Genomic DNA, 17,324 nt, shown 5'->3' on the forward strand with positions numbered 1-17,324 from the left:
TTCGCTGCCACACAGACATTCGCGCTCTGCTAAAGCATTGCTTCCTAATGGGGCAACACTCTGTATCTCTCTCTGGCAGAGCCCGGCTGCCAAATTGGAAACGTCCAGAGATTGCGCCCACAGGAAAGCTGCCAGCACTGAAAGCTCTAGCTGGTTTTCACTGTCCCTTGGAACTGCATTCGCTGCCACACAGACATTCGCGCTCTGCTAAAGCATTGCTTCGTAATGGGGCAACACTCTGTATCTCTCTCTGGCAGAGCCCGGCTGCCAAATTGGAAACGCCCAGAGATTGCGCCCACAGGAAAGCTGCCAGCACTGAAAGCTCTAGCTGGTTTTCACTGTCCCTTGGAACTGCATTCGCTGCCACACAGACATTCGCGCTCTGCTAAAGCATTGCTTCCTAATGGGGCAACACTCTGTATCTCTCTGTGGCAGAGCCCGGCTGCCAAATTGGAAACGTCCAGAGATTGCGCCCACAGGAAAGCTGCCAGCACTGAAAGCTCTAGCTGGTTTTCACTGTCCCTTGGAACTGCATTCGCTGCCACACAGACATTCACGCACTGCTAAAGCATTGCTTCCTAATGGGGCAACACTCTGTATCTCTCTCTGGCAGAGCCCGGCTGCCAAATTGGAAACGTCCAGAGATTGCGCCCACAGGAAAGCTGCCAGCACTGAAAATTGTAGCTGGTTTTCACTGTCCCTTGGAACTGCATTCGCTGCCACACAGACATTCGCGCTCTGCTAAAGCATTGCTTCCTAATGGGGCAACACTCTGTATCTCTCTCTGGCAGAGCCCGGCTGCCAAATTGGAAACGTCCAGAGATTGCGCCCACAGGAAAGCTGCCAGCACTGAAAGCTCTAGCTGGTTTTCACTGTCCCTTGGAACTGCATTCGCTGCCACACAGACATTCGTGCTCTGCTAAAGCTTTGCTTGGTAATGGGGCAACACTCTGTATCTCTCTCTGGCAGAGCCCGGCTGCCAAATTGGAAACGTCCAGAGATTGCGCCCACAGGAATGCTGCCAGCACTGAAAGCTCTAGCTGGTTTTCACTGTCCCTTGGAACTGCATTCGCTGCCACACAGACATTCGCGCTCTGCTAAAGCATTGTTTCGCAATGGGGAAACACTCTGTATCTCTCTCTGGCAGAACCCGGCTGCCAAGTTGGAAACGTCCAGAGATTGCGCCCACAGGAAAGCTGCCAGCACTGAAAGCTGTAGCTGGTTTTCACTGTCCCTTGGAACTGCATTTGCTGCCACACAGACATTCACGCTCTACAAAAGCTTTGCTTGGTAATGGGGCAACACTCTGTATCTCCTTCTGGCAGAGCCCGGCAGTGAAATTGGAAACGTCCAGAGATTGCGCCCACAGGAAAGCTGCCAGCACTGAAAGCTCTAGCTGGTTTTCACTGTCCCTTGGAACTGCATTCGCTGCCACACAGACATTCGCGCTCTGCTAAAGCATTGCTTCGTAATGGGGCAACACTCTGTATCTCTCTCTGGCAGATCCCGGCTGCCAAATTGGAAACGTCCAGAGATTGCGCCCACAGGAAAGCTGCCAGCACTGAAAGCTCTAGCTGGTTTTCACTGTCCCTTGGAACTGCATTCGCTGCCACACAGACATTCACGCTCTGCTAAAGCATTGCTTCGTAATGGGGCAACACTCTGTATCTCTCTCTGGCAGAGCCCGGCTGCCAAATTGGAAACGCCCAGAGATTGCGCCCACAGGAAAGCTGCCAGCACTGAAAGCTCTAGCTGGTTTTTACTGTCCCTTGGAACTGCATTCGCTGCCACACAGACATTCGCGCTCTGCTAAAGCATTGCTTCCTAATGGGGCAACACTCTGTATCTCTCTGTGGCAGAGCCCGGCTGCCAAATTGGAAACGTCCAGAGATTGCGCCCACAGGAAAGCTGCCAGCACTGAAAGCTCTAGCTGGTTTTCACTGTCCCTTGGAACTGCATTCGCTGCCACACAGACATTCACGCACTGCTAAAGCATTGCTTCCTAATGGGGCAACACTCTTTATCTCTCTCTGGCAGAGCCCGGCTGCCAAAATGGAAACGTCCAGAGATTGCGCCCACAGGAAAGCTGCCAGCACTGAAAATTGTAGCTGGTTTTCACTGTCCCTTGGAACTGCATTCGCTGCCACACAGACATTCGCGCTCTGCTAAAGCATTGCTTCGTAATGGGGCAACACTCTGTATCTCTCTGTGGCAGAGCCCGGCTGCCAAATTGGAAACGTCCAGAGATTGCGCCCACAGGAAAGCTGCCAGCACTGAAAGCTCTAGCTGGTTTTCACTGTCCCTTGGAACTGCATTCGCTGCCACACAGACATTCGCGCTCTGCTAAAGCATTGCTTCCTAATGGGGCAACACTCTGTATCTCTCTCTGGCAGAGCCCGGCTGCCAAATTGGAAACGTCCAGACATTGCGCCCACAGGAAAGCTGCCAGCACTGAAAGCTCTAGCTGGTTTTCACTGTCCCTTGGAACTGCATTCGCTGCCACACAGAGATTCGCGCTCTGCTAAAGCATTGCTTCGTAATGGGGCAACACTCTGTATCTCTCTCTGGCAGAGCCCGGCTGCCAAATTGGAAACGTCCAGAGATTGCGCCCACAGGAAAGCTGCCAGCACTGAAAGCTCTAGCTGGTTTTCACTGTCCCTTGGAACTGCATTCGCTGCCACACAGACATTCGCGCTCTGCTAAAGCATTGCTTCCTAATGGGGCAACACTCTGTATCTCTCTCTGGCAGAGCCCGGCTGCCAAATTGGAAACGTCCAGAGATTGCGCCCACAGGAAAGCTGCCAGCACTGAAAGCTCTAGCTGGTTTTCACTGTCCCTTGGAACTGCATTCGCTGCCACACAGACATTCGCGCTCTGCTAAAGCATTGCTTCCTAATGGGGCAACACTCTGTATCTCTCTCTGGCAGAGCCCGGCTGCCAAATTGGAAACGTCCAGAGATTGCGCCCACAGGAAAGCTGCCAGCACTGAAAGCTCTAGCTGGTTTTCACTGTCCCTTGGAACTGCATTCGCTGCCACACAGACATTCGCGCTCTGCTAAAGCATTGCTTCGTAATGGGGCAACACTCTGTATCTCTCTCTGGCAGAGCCCGGCTGCCAAATTGGAAACGCCCAGAGATTGCGCCCACAGGAAAGCTGCCAGCACTGAAAGCTCTAGCTGGTTTTCACTGTCCCTTGGAACTGCATTCGCTGCCACACAGACATTCGCGCTCTGCTAAAGCATTGCTTCCTAATGGGGCAACACTCTGTATCTCTCTGTGGCAGAGCCCGGCTGCCAAATTGGAAACGTCCAGAGATTGCGCCCACAGGAAAGCTGCCAGCACTGAAAGCTCTAGCTGGTTTTCACTGTCCCTTGGAACTGCATTCGCTGCCACACAGACATTCACGCACTGCTAAAGCATTGCTTCGTAATGGGGCAACACTCTGTATCTCTCTCTGGCAGAGCCCGGCTGCCAAATTGGAAACGTCCAGAGATTGCGCCCACAGGAAAGCTGCCAGCACTGAAAATTGTAGCTGGTTTTCACTGTCCCTTGGAACTGCATTCGCTGCCACACAGAGATTCGCGCTCTGCTAAAGCATTGCTTCGTAATGGGGCAACACTCTGTATCTCTCTCTGGCAGAGCCCGGCTGCCAAATTGGAAACGTCCAGAGATTGCGCCCACAGGAAAGCTGCCAGCACTGAAAGCTCTAGCTGGTTTTCACTGTCCCTTGGAACTGCATTCGCTGCCACACAGACATTCGCGCTCTGCTAAAGCATTGCTTCCTAATGGGGCAACACTCTGTATCTCTCTCTGGCAGAGCCCGGCTGCCAAATTGGAAACGTCCAGAGATTGCGCCCACAGGAAAGCTGCCAGCACTGAAAGCTCTAGCTGGTTTTCACTGTCCCTTGGAACTGCATTCGCTGCCACACAGACATTCGCGCTCTGCTAAAGCATTGCTTCGTAATGGGGCAACACTCTGTATCTCTCTCTGGCAGAGCCCGGCTGCCAAATTGGAAACGTCCAGAGATTGCGCCCACAGGAAAGCTGCCAGCACTGAAAGCTCTAGCTGGTTTTCACTGTCCCTTGGAACTGCATTCGCTGCCACACAGACATTCGCGCTCTGCTAAAGCATTGCTTCGTAATGGGGCAACACTCTGTATCTCTCTCTGGCAGAGCCCGGCTGCCAAATTGGAAACGCCCAGAGATTGCGCCCACAGGAAAGCTGCCAGCACTGAAAGCTCTAGCTGGTTTTCACTGTCCCTTGGAACTGCATTCGCTGCCACACAGACATTCGCGCTCTGCTAAAGCATTGCTTCCTAATGGGGCAACACTCTGTATCTCTCTGTGGCAGAGCCCGGCTGCCAAATTGGAAACGTCCAGAGATTGCGCCCACAGGAAAGCTGCCAGCACTGAAAGCTCTAGCTGGTTTTCACTGTCCCTTGGAACTGCATTCGCTGCCACACAGACATTCACGCACTGCTAAAGCATTGCTTCGTAATGGGGCAACACTCTGTATCTCTCTCTGGCAGAGCCCGGCTGCCAAATTGGAAACGTCCAGAGATTGCGCCCACAGGAAAGCTGCCAGCACTGAAAATTGTAGCTGGTTTTCACTGTCCCTTGGAACTGCATTCGCTGCCACACAGACATTCGCGCTCTGCTAAAGCATTGCTTCGTAATGGGGCAACACTCTGTATCTCTCTCTGGCAGAGCCCGGCTGCCAAATTGGAAACGTCCAGAGATTGCGCCCACAGGAAAGCTGCCAGCACTGAAAGCTCTAGCTGGTTTTCACTGTCCCTTGGAACTGCATTCGCTGCCACACAGACATTCGCGCTCTGCTAAAGCATTGCTTCCTAATGGGGCAACACTCTGTATCTCTCTGTGGCAGAGCCCGGCTGCCAAATTGGAAACGTCCAGAGATTGCGCCCACAGGAAAGCTGCCAGCACTGAAAGCTCTAGCTGGTTTTCACTGTCCCTTGGAACTGCATTCGCTGCCACACAGACATTCACGCTCTGCTAAAGCATTGCTTCCTAATTGGGCAACACTCTGTATCTCTCTCTGGCAGAGCCCGGCTGCCAAATTGGAAACGTCCAGAGATTGCGCCCACAGGAAAGCTGCCAGCACTGAAAGCTCTAGCTGGTTTTCACTGTCCCTTGGAACTGCATTCGCTGCCACACAGACATTCGCGCTCTGCTAAAGCATTGCTTTGTAATGGGGCAACACTCTGTATCTCTCTCTGGCAGAGCCCGGCTGCCAAATTGGAAACGTCCAGAGATTGCGCCCACAGGAAAGCTGCCAGCACTGAAAGCTCTAGCTGGTTTTCACTGTCCCTTGGAACTGCATTCGCTGCCACACAGACATTCGTGCTCTGCTAAAGCTTTGCTTGGTAATGGGGCAACACTCTGTATCTCTCTCTGGCAGAGCCCGGCTGCCAAATTGGAAACGTCCAGAGATTGCGCCCACAGGAATGCTGCCAGCACTGAAAGCTCTAGCTGGTTTTCACTGTCCCTTGGAACTGCATTCGCTGCCACACAGACATTCGCGCTCTGCTAAAGCATTGTTTCGCAATGGGGAAACACTCTGTATCTCTCTCTGGCAGAACCCGGCTGCCAAGTTGGAAACGTCCAGAGATTGCGCCCACAGGAAAGCTGCCAGCACTGAAAGCTGTAGCTGGTTTTCACTGTCCCTTGGAACTGCATTTGCTGCCACACAGACATTCACGCTCTACAAAAGCTTTGCTTGGTAATGGGGCAACACTCTGTATCTCCTTCTGGCAGAGCCCGGCAGTGAAATTGGAAACGTCCAGAGATTGCGCCCACAGGAAAGCTGCCAGCACTGAAAGCTCTAGCTGGTTTTCACTGTCCCTTGGAACTGCATTCGCTGCCACACAGACATTCGCGCTCTGCTAAAGCATTGCTTCGTAATGGGGCAACACTCTGTATCTCTCTCTGGCAGATCCCGGCTGCCAAATTGGAAACGTCCAGAGATTGCGCCCACAGGAAAGCTGCCAGCACTGAAAGCTCTAGCTGGTTTTCACTGTCCCTTGGAACTGCATTCGCTGCCACACAGACATTCACGCTCTGCTAAAGCATTGCTTCGTAATGGGGCAACACTCTGTATCTCTCTCTGGCAGAGCCCGGCTGCCAAATTGGAAACGTCCAGAGATTGCGCCCACAGGAAAGCTGCCAGCACTGAAAGCTCTAGCTGGTTTTCACTGTCCCTTGGAACTGCATTCGCTGCCACACAGACATTCACGCACTGCTAAAGCATTGCTTCCTAATGGGGCAACACTCTTTATCTCTCTCTGGCAGAGCCCGGCTGCCAAAATGGAAACGTCCAGAGATTGCGCCCACAGGAAAGCTGCCAGCACTGAAAATTGTAGCTGGTTTTCACTGTCCCTTGGAACTGCATTCGCTGCCACACAGACATTCGCGCTCTGCTAAAGCATTGCTTCGTAATGGGGCAACACTCTGTATCTCTCTGTGGCAGAGCCCGGCTGCCAAATTGGAAACGTCCAGAGATTGCGCCCACAGGAAAGCTGCCAGCACTGAAAGCTCTAGCTGGTTTTCACTGTCCCTTGGAACTGCATTCGCTGCCACACAGACATTCGCGCTCTGCTAAAGCATTGATTCCTAATGGGGCAACACTCTGTATCTCTCTCTGGCAGAGCCCGGCTGCCAAATTGGAAACGCCCAGAGATTGCGCCCACAGGAAAGCTGCCAGCACTGAAAGCTCTAGCTGGTTTTCACTGTCCCTTGGAACTGCATTCGCTGCCACACAGACATTCGCGCTCTGCTAAAGCATTGCTTCCTAATGGGGCAACACTCTGTATCTCTCTGTGGCAGAGCCCGGCTGCCAAATTGGAAACGTCCAGAGATTGCGCCCACAGGAAAGCTGCCAGCACTGAAAGCTCTAGCTGGTTTTCACTGTCCCTTGGAACTGCATTCGCTGCCACACAGACATTCACGCACTGCTAAAGCATTGCTTCGTAATGGGGCAACACTCTGTATCTCTCTCTGGCAGAGCCCGGCTGCCAAATTGGAAACGTCCAGAGATTGCGCCCACAGGAAAGCTGCCAGCACTGAAAATTGTAGCTGGTTTTCACTGTCCCTTGGAACTGCATTCGCTGCCACACAGACATTCGCGCTCTGCTAAAGCATTGCTTCGTAATGGGGCAACACTCTGTATCTCTCTCTGGCAGAGCCCGGCTGCCAAATTGGAAACGTCCAGAGATTGCGCCCACAGGAAAGCTGCCAGCACTGAAAGCTCTAGCTGGTTTTCACTGTCCCTTGGAACTGCATTCGCTGCCACACAGACATTCGCGCTCTGCTAAAGCATTGCTTCCTAATGGGGCAACACTCTGTATCTCTCTGTGGCAGAGCCCGGCTGCCAAATTGGAAACGTCCAGAGATTGCGCCCACAGGAAAGCTGCCAGCACTGAAAGCTCTAGCTGGTTTTCACTGTCCCTTGGAACTGCATTCGCTGCCACACAGACATTCACGCTCTGCTAAAGCATTGCTTCCTAATTGGGCAACACTCTGTATCTCTCTCTGGCAGAGCCCGGCTGCCAAATTGGAAACGTCCAGAGATTGCGCCCACAGGAAAGCTGCCAGCACTGAAAGCTCTAGCTGGTTTTCACTGTCCCTTGGAACTGCATTCGCTGCCACACAGACATTCGCGCTCTGCTAAAGCATTGCTTCCTAATGGGGCAACACTCTGTATCTCTCTCTGGCAGAGCCCGGCTGCCAAATTGGAAACGTCCAGAGATTGCGCCCACAGGAAAGCTGCCAGCACTGAAAGCTCTAGCTGGTTTTCACTGTCCCTTGGAACTGCATTCGCTGCCACACAGACATTCGTGCTCTGCTAAAGCTTTGCTTGGTAATGGGGCAACACTCTGTATCTCTCTCTGGCAGAGCCCGGCTGCCAAATTGGAAACGTCCAGAGATTGCGCCCACAGGAATGCTGCCAGCACTGAAAGCTCTAGCTGGTTTTCACTGTCCCTTGGAACTGCATTCGCTGCCACACAGACATTCGCGCTCTGCTAAAGCATTGTTTCGCAATGGGGAAACACTCTGTATCTCTCTCTGGCAGAACCCGGCTGCCAAGTTGGAAACGTCCAGAGATTGCGCCCACAGGAAAGCTGCCAGCACTGAAAGCTGTAGCTGGTTTTCACTGTCCCTTGGAACTGCATTTGCTGCCACACAGACATTCACGCTCTACAAAAGCTTTGCTTGGTAATGGGGCAACACTCTGTATCTCCTTCTGGCAGAGCCCGGCAGTGAAATTGGAAACGTCCAGAGATTGCGCCCACAGGAAAGCTGCCAGCACTGAAAGCTCTAGCTGGTTTTCACTGTCCCTTGGAACTGCATTCGCTGCCACACAGACATTCGCGCTCTGCTAAAGCATTGCTTCGTAATGGGGCAACACTCTGTATCTCTCTCTGGCAGATCCCGGCTGCCAAATTGGAAACGTCCAGAGATTGCGCCCACAGGAAAGCTGCCAGCACTGAAAGCTCTAGCTGGTTTTCACTGTCCCTTGGAACTGCATTCGCTGCCACACAGACATTCACGCTCTGCTAAAGCATTGCTTCGTAATGGGGCAACACTCTGTATCTCTCTCTGGCAGAGCCCGGCTGCCAAATTGGAAACGCCCAGAGATTGCGCCCACAGGAAAGCTGCCAGCACTGAAAGCTCTAGCTGGTTTTTACTGTCCCTTGGAACTGCATTCGCTGCCACACAGACATTCGCGCTCTGCTAAAGCATTGCTTCCTAATGGGGCAACACTCTGTATCTCTCTGTGGCAGAGCCCGGCTGCCAAATTGGAAACGTCCAGAGATTGCGCCCACAGGAAAGCTGCCAGCACTGAAAGCTCTAGCTGGTTTTCACTGTCCCTTGGAACTGCATTCGCTGCCACACAGACATTCACGCACTGCTAAAGCATTGCTTCCTAATGGGGCAACACTCTTTATCTCTCTCTGGCAGAGCCCGGCTGCCAAAATGGAAACGTCCAGAGATTGCGCCCACAGGAAAGCTGCCAGCACTGAAAATTGTAGCTGGTTTTCACTGTCCCTTGGAACTGCATTCGCTGCCACACAGACATTCGCGCTCTGCTAAAGCATTGCTTCGTAATGGGGCAACACTCTGTATCTCTCTGTGGCAGAGCCCGGCTGCCAAATTGGAAACGTCCAGAGATTGCGCCCACAGGAAAGCTGCCAGCACTGAAAGCTCTAGCTGGTTTTCACTGTCCCTTGGAACTGCATTCGCTGCCACACAGACATTCGCGCTCTGCTAAAGCATTGCTTCCTAATGGGGCAACACTCTGTATCTCTCTCTGGCAGAGCCCGGCTGCCAAATTGGAAACGTCCAGACATTGCGCCCACAGGAAAGCTGCCAGCACTGAAAGCTCTAGCTGGTTTTCACTGTCCCTTGGAACTGCATTCGCTGCCACACAGAGATTCGCGCTCTGCTAAAGCATTGCTTCGTAATGGGGCAACACTCTGTATCTCTCTCTGGCAGAGCCCGGCTGCCAAATTGGAAACGTCCAGAGATTGCGCCCACAGGAAAGCTGCCAGCACTGAAAGCTCTAGCTGGTTTTCACTGTCCCTTGGAACTGCATTCGCTGCCACACAGACATTCGCGCTCTGCTAAAGCATTGCTTCCTAATGGGGCAACACTCTGTATCTCTCTCTGGCAGAGCCCGGCTGCCAAATTGGAAACGTCCAGAGATTGCGCCCACAGGAAAGCTGCCAGCACTGAAAGCTCTAGCTGGTTTTCACTGTCCCTTGGAACTGCATTCGCTGCCACACAGACATTCGCGCTCTGCTAAAGCATTGCTTCCTAATGGGGCAACACTCTGTATCTCTCTCTGGCAGAGCCCGGCTGCCAAATTGGAAACGTCCAGAGATTGCGCCCACAGGAAAGCTGCCAGCACTGAAAGCTCTAGCTGGTTTTCACTGTCCCTTGGAACTGCATTCGCTGCCACACAGACATTCGCGCTCTGCTAAAGCATTGCTTCGTAATGGGGCAACACTCTGTATCTCTCTCTGGCAGAGCCCGGCTGCCAAATTGGAAACGCCCAGAGATTGCGCCCACAGGAAAGCTGCCAGCACTGAAAGCTCTAGCTGGTTTTCACTGTCCCTTGGAACTGCATTCGCTGCCACACAGACATTCGCGCTCTGCTAAAGCATTGCTTCCTAATGGGGCAACACTCTGTATCTCTCTGTGGCAGAGCCCGGCTGCCAAATTGGAAACGTCCAGAGATTGCGCCCACAGGAAAGCTGCCAGCACTGAAAGCTCTAGCTGGTTTTCACTGTCCCTTGGAACTGCATTCGCTGCCACACAGACATTCACGCACTGCTAAAGCATTGCTTCCTAATGGGGCAACACTCTGTATCTCTCTCTGGCAGAGCCCGGCTGCCAAATTGGAAACGTCCAGAGATTGCGCCCACAGGAAAGCTGCCAGCACTGAAAGCTCTAGCTGGTTTTCACTGTCCCTTGGAACTGCATTCGCTGCCACACAGACATTCGCGCTCTGCTAAAGCATTGCTTCCTAATGGGGCAACACTCTGTATCTCTCTCTGGCAGAGCCCGGCTGCCAAATTGGAAACGTCCAGAGATTGCGCCCACAGGAATGCTGCCAGCACTGAAAGCTCTAGCTGGTTTTCACTGTCCCTTGGAACTGCATTCGCTGCCACACAGACATTCGCGCTCTGCTAAAGCATTGTTTCGCAATGGGGAAACACTCTGTATCTCTCTCTGGCAGAACCCGGCTGCCAAGTTGGAAACGTCCAGAGATTGCGCCCACAGGAAAGCTGCCAGCACTGAAAGCTGTAGCTGGTTTTCACTGTCCCTTGGAACTGCATTTGCTGCCACACAGACATTCACGCTCTACAAAAGCTTTGCTTGGTAATGGGGCAACACTCTGTATCTCCTTCTGGCAGAGCCCGGCAGTGAAATTGGAAACGTCCAGAGATTGCGCCCACAGGAAAGCTGCCAGCACTGAAAGCTCTAGCTGGTTTTCACTGTCCCTTGGAACTGCATTCGCTGCCACACAGACATTCGCGCTCTGCTAAAGCATTGCTTCGTAATGGGGCAACACTCTGTATCTCTCTCTGGCAGATCCCGGCTGCCAAATTGGAAACGTCCAGAGATTGCGCCCACAGGAAAGCTGCCAGCACTGAAAGCTCTAGCTGGTTTTCACTGTCCCTTGGAACTGCATTCGCTGCCACACAGACATTCACGCTCTGCTAAAGCATTGCTTCGTAATGGGGCAACACTCTGTATCTCTCTCTGGCAGAGCCCGGCTGCCAAATTGGAAACGCCCAGAGATTGCGCCCACAGGAAAGCTGCCAGCACTGAAAGCTCTAGCTGGTTTTTACTGTCCCTTGGAACTGCATTCGCTGCCACACAGACATTCGCGCTCTGCTAAAGCATTGCTTCCTAATGGGGCAACACTCTGTATCTCTCTGTGGCAGAGCCCGGCTGCCAAATTGGAAACGTCCAGAGATTGCGCCCACAGGAAAGCTGCCAGCACTGAAAGCTCTAGCTGGTTTTCACTGTCCCTTGGAACTGCATTCGCTGCCACACAGACATTCACGCACTGCTAAAGCATTGCTTCCTAATGGGGCAACACTCTTTATCTCTCTCTGGCAGAGCCCGGCTGCCAAAATGGAAACGTCCAGAGATTGCGCCCACAGGAAAGCTGCCAGCACTGAAAATTGTAGCTGGTTTTCACTGTCCCTTGGAACTGCATTCGCTGCCACACAGACATTCGCGCTCTGCTAAAGCATTGCTTCGTAATGGGGCAACACTCTGTATCTCTCTGTGGCAGAGCCCGGCTGCCAAATTGGAAACGTCCAGAGATTGCGCCCACAGGAAAGCTGCCAGCACTGAAAGCTCTAGCTGGTTTTCACTGTCCCTTGGAACTGCATTCGCTGCCACACAGAGATTCGCGCTCTGCTAAAGCATTGCTTCGTAATGGGGCAACACTCTGTATCTCTCTGTGGCAGAGCCCGGCTGCCAAATTGGAAACGTCCAGAGATTGCGCCCACAGGAAAGCTGCCAGCACTGAAAGCTCTAGCTGGTTTTCACTGTCCCTTGGAACTGCATTCGCTGCCACACAGACATTCGCGCTCTGCTAAAGCATTGCTTCCTAATGGGGCAACACTCTGTATCTCTCTCTGGCAGAGCCCGGCTGCCAAATTGGAAACGTCCAGAGATTGCGCCCACAGGAAAGCTGCCAGCACTGAAAGCTCTAGCTGGTTTTCACTGTCCCTTGGAACTGCATTCGCTGCCACACAGACATTCGCGCTCTGCTAAAGCATTGCTTCCTAATGGGGCAACACTCTGTATCTCTCTGTGGCAGAGCCCGGCTGCCAAATTGGAAACGTCCAGAGATTGCGCCCACAGGAAAGCTGCCAGCACTGAAAGCTCTAGCTGGTTTTCACTGTCCCTTGGAACTGCATTCGCTGCCACACAGACATTCGCGCTCTGCTAAAGCATTGCTTCGTAATGGGGCAACACTCTGTATCTCTCTCTGGCAGAGCCCGGCTGCCAAATTGGAAACGCCCAGAGATTGCGCCCACAGGAAAGCTGCCAGCACTGAAAGCTCTAGCTGGTTTTCACTGTCCCTTGGAACTGCATTCGCTGCCACACAGACATTCGCGCTCTGCTAAAGCATTGCTTCCTAATGGGGCAACACTCTGTATCTCTCTGTGGCAGAGCCCGGCTGCCAAATTGGAAACGTCCAGAGATTGCGCCCACAGGAAAGCTGCCAGCACTGAAAGCTGTAGCTGGTTTTCACTGTCCCTTGGAACTGCATTCGCTGCCACACAGACATTCACGCACTGCTAAAGCATTGCTTCCTAATGGGGCAACACTCTGTATCTCTCTCTGGCAGAGCCCGGCTGCCAAATTGGAAACGTCCAGAGATTGCGCCCACAGGAAAGCTGCCAGCACTGAAAATTGTAGCTGGTTTTCACTGTCCCTTGGAACTGCATTCGCTGCCACACAGACATTCGCGCTCTGCTAAAGCATTGCTTCGTAATGGGGCAACACTCTGTATCTCTCTCTGGCAGAGCCCGGCTGCCAAATTGGAAACGTCCAGAGATTGCGCCCACAGGAAAGCTGCCAGCACTGAAAGCTCTAGCTGGTTTTCACTGTCCCTTGGAACTGCATTCGCTGCCACACAGACATTCGCGCTCTGCTAAAGCATTGCTTCATAATGGGGCAACACTCTGTATCTCTCTCTGGCAGAGCCCGGCTGCCAAATTGGAAACGTCCAGAGATTGCGCCCACAGGAAAGCTGCCAGCACTGAAAGCTCTAGCTGGTTTTCACTGTCCCTTGGAACTGCATTCGCTGCCACACAGACATTCACGCTCTGCTAAAGCATTGCTTCCTAATTGGGCAACACTCTGTATCTCTCTCTGGCAGAGCCCGGCTGCCAAATTGGAAACGTCCAGAGATTGCGCCCACAGGAAAGCTGCCAGCACTGAAAATTGTAGCTGGTTTTCACTGTCCCTTGGAACTGCATTCGCTGCCACACAGACATTCGCGCTCTGCTAAAGCATTGCTTCGTAATGGGGCAACACTCTGTATCTCTCTGTGGCAGAGCCCGGCTGCCAAATTGGAAACGTCCAGAGATTGCGCCCACAGGAAAGCTGCCAGCACTGAAAGCTCTAGCTGGTTTTCACTGTCCCTTGGAACTGCATTCGCTGCCACACAGACATTCGTGCTCTGCTAAAGCTTTGCTTGGTAATGGGGCAACACTCTGTATCTCTCTCTGGCAGAGCCCGGCTGCCAAATTGGAAACGTCCAGAGATTGCGCCCACAGGAATGCTGCCAGCACTGAAAGCTCTAGCTGGTTTTCACTGTCCCTTGGAACTGCATTCGCTGCCACACAGACATTCGCGCTCTGCTAAAGCATTGTTTCGCAATGGGGAAACACTCTGTATCTCTCTCTGGCAGAACCCGGCTGCCAAGTTGGAAACGTCCAGAGATTGCGCCCACAGGAAAGCTGCCAGCACTGAAAGCTGTAGCTGGTTTTCTCTGTCCCTTGGAACTGCATTTGCTGCCACACAGACATTCACGCTCTACAAAAGCTTTGCTTGGTAATGGGGCAACACTCTGTATCTCCTTCTGGCAGAGCCCGGCAGTGAAATTGGAAACGTCCAGAGATTGCGCCCACAGGAAAGCTGCCAGCACTGAAAGCTCTAGCTGGTTTTCACTGTCCCTTGGAACTGCATTCGCTGCCACACAGACATTCGCGCTCTGCTAAAGCATTGCTTCGTAATGGGGCAACACTCTGTATCTCTCTCTGGCAGAGCCCGGCTGCCAAATTGGAAACGTCCAGAGATTGCGCCCACAGGAAAGCTGCCAGCACTGAAAGCTCTAGCTGGTTTTCACTGTCCCTTGGAACTGCATTCGCTGCCACACAGACATTCGCGCTCTGCTAAAGCATTGCTTCCTAATGGGGCAACACTCTGTATCTCTCTCTGGCAGAGCCCGGCTGCCAAATTGGAAACGTCCAGAGATTGCGCCCACAGGAAAGCTGCCAGCACTGAAAGCTCTAGCTGGTTTTCACTGTCCCTTGGAACTGCATTCGCTGCCACACAGACATTCGCGCTCTGCTAAAGCATTGCTTCGTAATGGGGCAACACTCTGTATCTCTCTCTGGCAGAGCCCGGCTGCCAAATTGGAAACGCCCAGAGATTGCGCCCACAGGAAAGCTGCCAGCACTGAAAGCTCTAGCTGGTTTTCACTGTCCCTTGGAACTGCATTCGCTGCCACACAGACATTCGCGCTCTGCTAAAGCATTGCTTCCTAATGGGGCAACACTCTGTATCTCTCTGTGGCAGAGCCCGGCTGCCAAATTGGAAACGTCCAGAGATTGCGCCCACAGGAAAGCTGCCAGCACTGAAAGCTGTAGCTGGTTTTCACTGTCCCTTGGAACTGCATTCGCTGCCACACAGACATTCACGCACTGCTAAAGCATTGCTTCCTAATGGGGCAACACTCTGTATCTCTCTCTGGCAGAGCCCGGCTGCCAAATTGGAAACGTCCAGAGATTGCGCCCACAGGAAAGCTGCCAGCACTGAAAATTGTAGCTGGTTTTCACTGTCCCTTGGAACTGCATTCGCTGCCACACAGACATTCGCGCTCTGCTAAAGCATTGCTTCGTAATGGGGCAACACTCTGTATCTCTCTCTGGCAGAGCCCGGCTGCCAAATTGGAAACGTCCAGAGATTGCGCCCACAGGAAAGCTGCCAGCACTGAAAGCTCTAGCTGGTTTTCACTGTCCCTTGGAACTGCATTCGCTGCCACACAGACATTCGCGCTCTGCTAAAGCATTGCTTCATAATGGGGCAACACTCTGTATCTCTCTCTGGCAGAGCCCGGCTGCCAAATTGGAAACGTCCAGAGATTGCGCCCACAGGAAAGCTGCCAGCACTGAAAGCTCTAGCTGGTTTTCACTGTCCCTTGGAACTGCATTCGCTGCCACACAGACATTCGTGCTCTGCTAAAGCTTTGCTTGGTAATGGGGCAACACTCTGTATCTCTCTCTGGCAGAGCCCGGCTGCCAAATTGGAAACGTCCAGAGATTGCGCCCACAGGAATGCTGCCAGCACTGAAAGCTCTAGCTGGTTTTCACTGTCCCTTGGAACTGCATTCGCTGCCACACAGACATTCGCGCTCTGCTAAAGCATTGTTTCGCAATGGGGAAACACTCTGTATCTCTCTCTGGCAGAACCCGGCTGCCAAATTGGAAACGTCCAGAGATTGCGCCCACAGGAAAGCTGCCAGCACTGAAAGCTCTAGCTGGTTTTCACTGTCCCTTGGAACTGCATTCGCTGCCACACAGACATTCACGCACTGCTAAAGCATTGCTTCCTAATGGGGCAACACTCTTTATCTCTCTCTGGCAGAGCCCGGCTGCCAAAATGGAAACGTCCAGAGATTGCGCCCACAGGAAAGCTGCCAGCACTGAAAATTGTAGCTGGTTTTCACTGTCCCTTGGAACTGCATTCGCTGCCACACAGACATTCGCGCTCTGCTAAAGCATTGCTTCGTAATGGGGCAACACTCTGTATCTCTCTGTGGCAGAGCCCGGCTGCCAAATTGGAAACGTCCAGAGATTGCGCCCACAGGAAAGCTGCCAGCACTGAAAGCTCTAGCTGGTTTTCACTGTCCCTTGGAACTGCATTCGCTGCCACACAGACATTCGCGCTCTGCTAAAGCATTGCTTCCTAATGGGGCAACACTCTGTATCTCTCTCTGGCAGAGCCCGGCTGCCAAATTGGAAACGTCCAGACATTGCGCCCACAGGAAAGCTGCCAGCACTGAAAGCTCTAGCTGGTTTTCACTGTCCCTTGGAACTGCATTCGCTGCCACACAGACATTCGCGCTCTGCTAAAGCATTGCTTCGTAATGGGGCAACACTCTGTATCTCTCTCTGGCAGAGCCCGGCTGCCAAATTGGAAACGTCCAGAGATTGCGCCCACAGGAAAGCTGCCAGCACTGAAAGCTCTAGCTGGTTTTCACTGTCCCTTGGAACTGCATTTGCTGCCACACAGACATTCACGCTCTACAAAAGCTTTGCTTGGTAATGGGGCAACACTCTGTATCTCCTTCTGGCAGAGCCCGGCAGTGAAATTGGAAACGTCCAGAGATTGCGCCCACAGGAAAGCTGCCAGCACTGAAAGCTCTAGCTGGTTTTCACTGTCCCTTGGAACTGCATTCGCTGCCACACAGACATTCGCGCTCTGCTAAAGCATTGCTTCGTAATGGGGCAACACTCTGTATCTCTCTCTGGCAGAGCCCGGCTGCCAAATTGGAAACGTCCAGAGATTGCGCCCACAGGAAAGCTGCCAGCACTGAAAGCTCTAGCTGGTTTTCACTGTCCCTTGGAACTGCATTCGCTGCCACACAGACATTCACGCTCTGCTAAAGCATTGCTTCGTAATGGGGCAACACTCTGTATCTCTCTCTGGCAGAGCCCGGCTGCCAAATTGGAAACGCCCAGAGATTGCGCCCACAGGAAAGCTGCCAGCACTGAAAGCTCTAGCTGGTTTTCACTGTCCCTTGGAACTGCATTCGCTGCCACACAGACATTCGCGCTCTGCTAAAGCATTGCTTCCTAATGGGGCAACACTCTGTATCTCTCTGTGGCAGAGCCCGGCTGCCAAATTGGAAACGTCCAGAGATTGCGCCCACAGGAAAGCTGCCAGCACTGAAAGCTCTAGCTGGTTTTCACTGTCCCTTGGAACTGCATTCGCTGCCACACAGACATTCACGCACTGCTAAAGCATTGCTTCCTAATGGGGCAACA

The sequence above is a fragment of the Mycteria americana genome, unplaced genomic scaffold (genome assembly GCF_035582795.1).
Source record: "Mycteria americana isolate JAX WOST 10 ecotype Jacksonville Zoo and Gardens unplaced genomic scaffold, USCA_MyAme_1.0 Scaffold_87, whole genome shotgun sequence".
Taxonomy (NCBI): Eukaryota; Metazoa; Chordata; class Aves; order Ciconiiformes; family Ciconiidae; genus Mycteria; species Mycteria americana.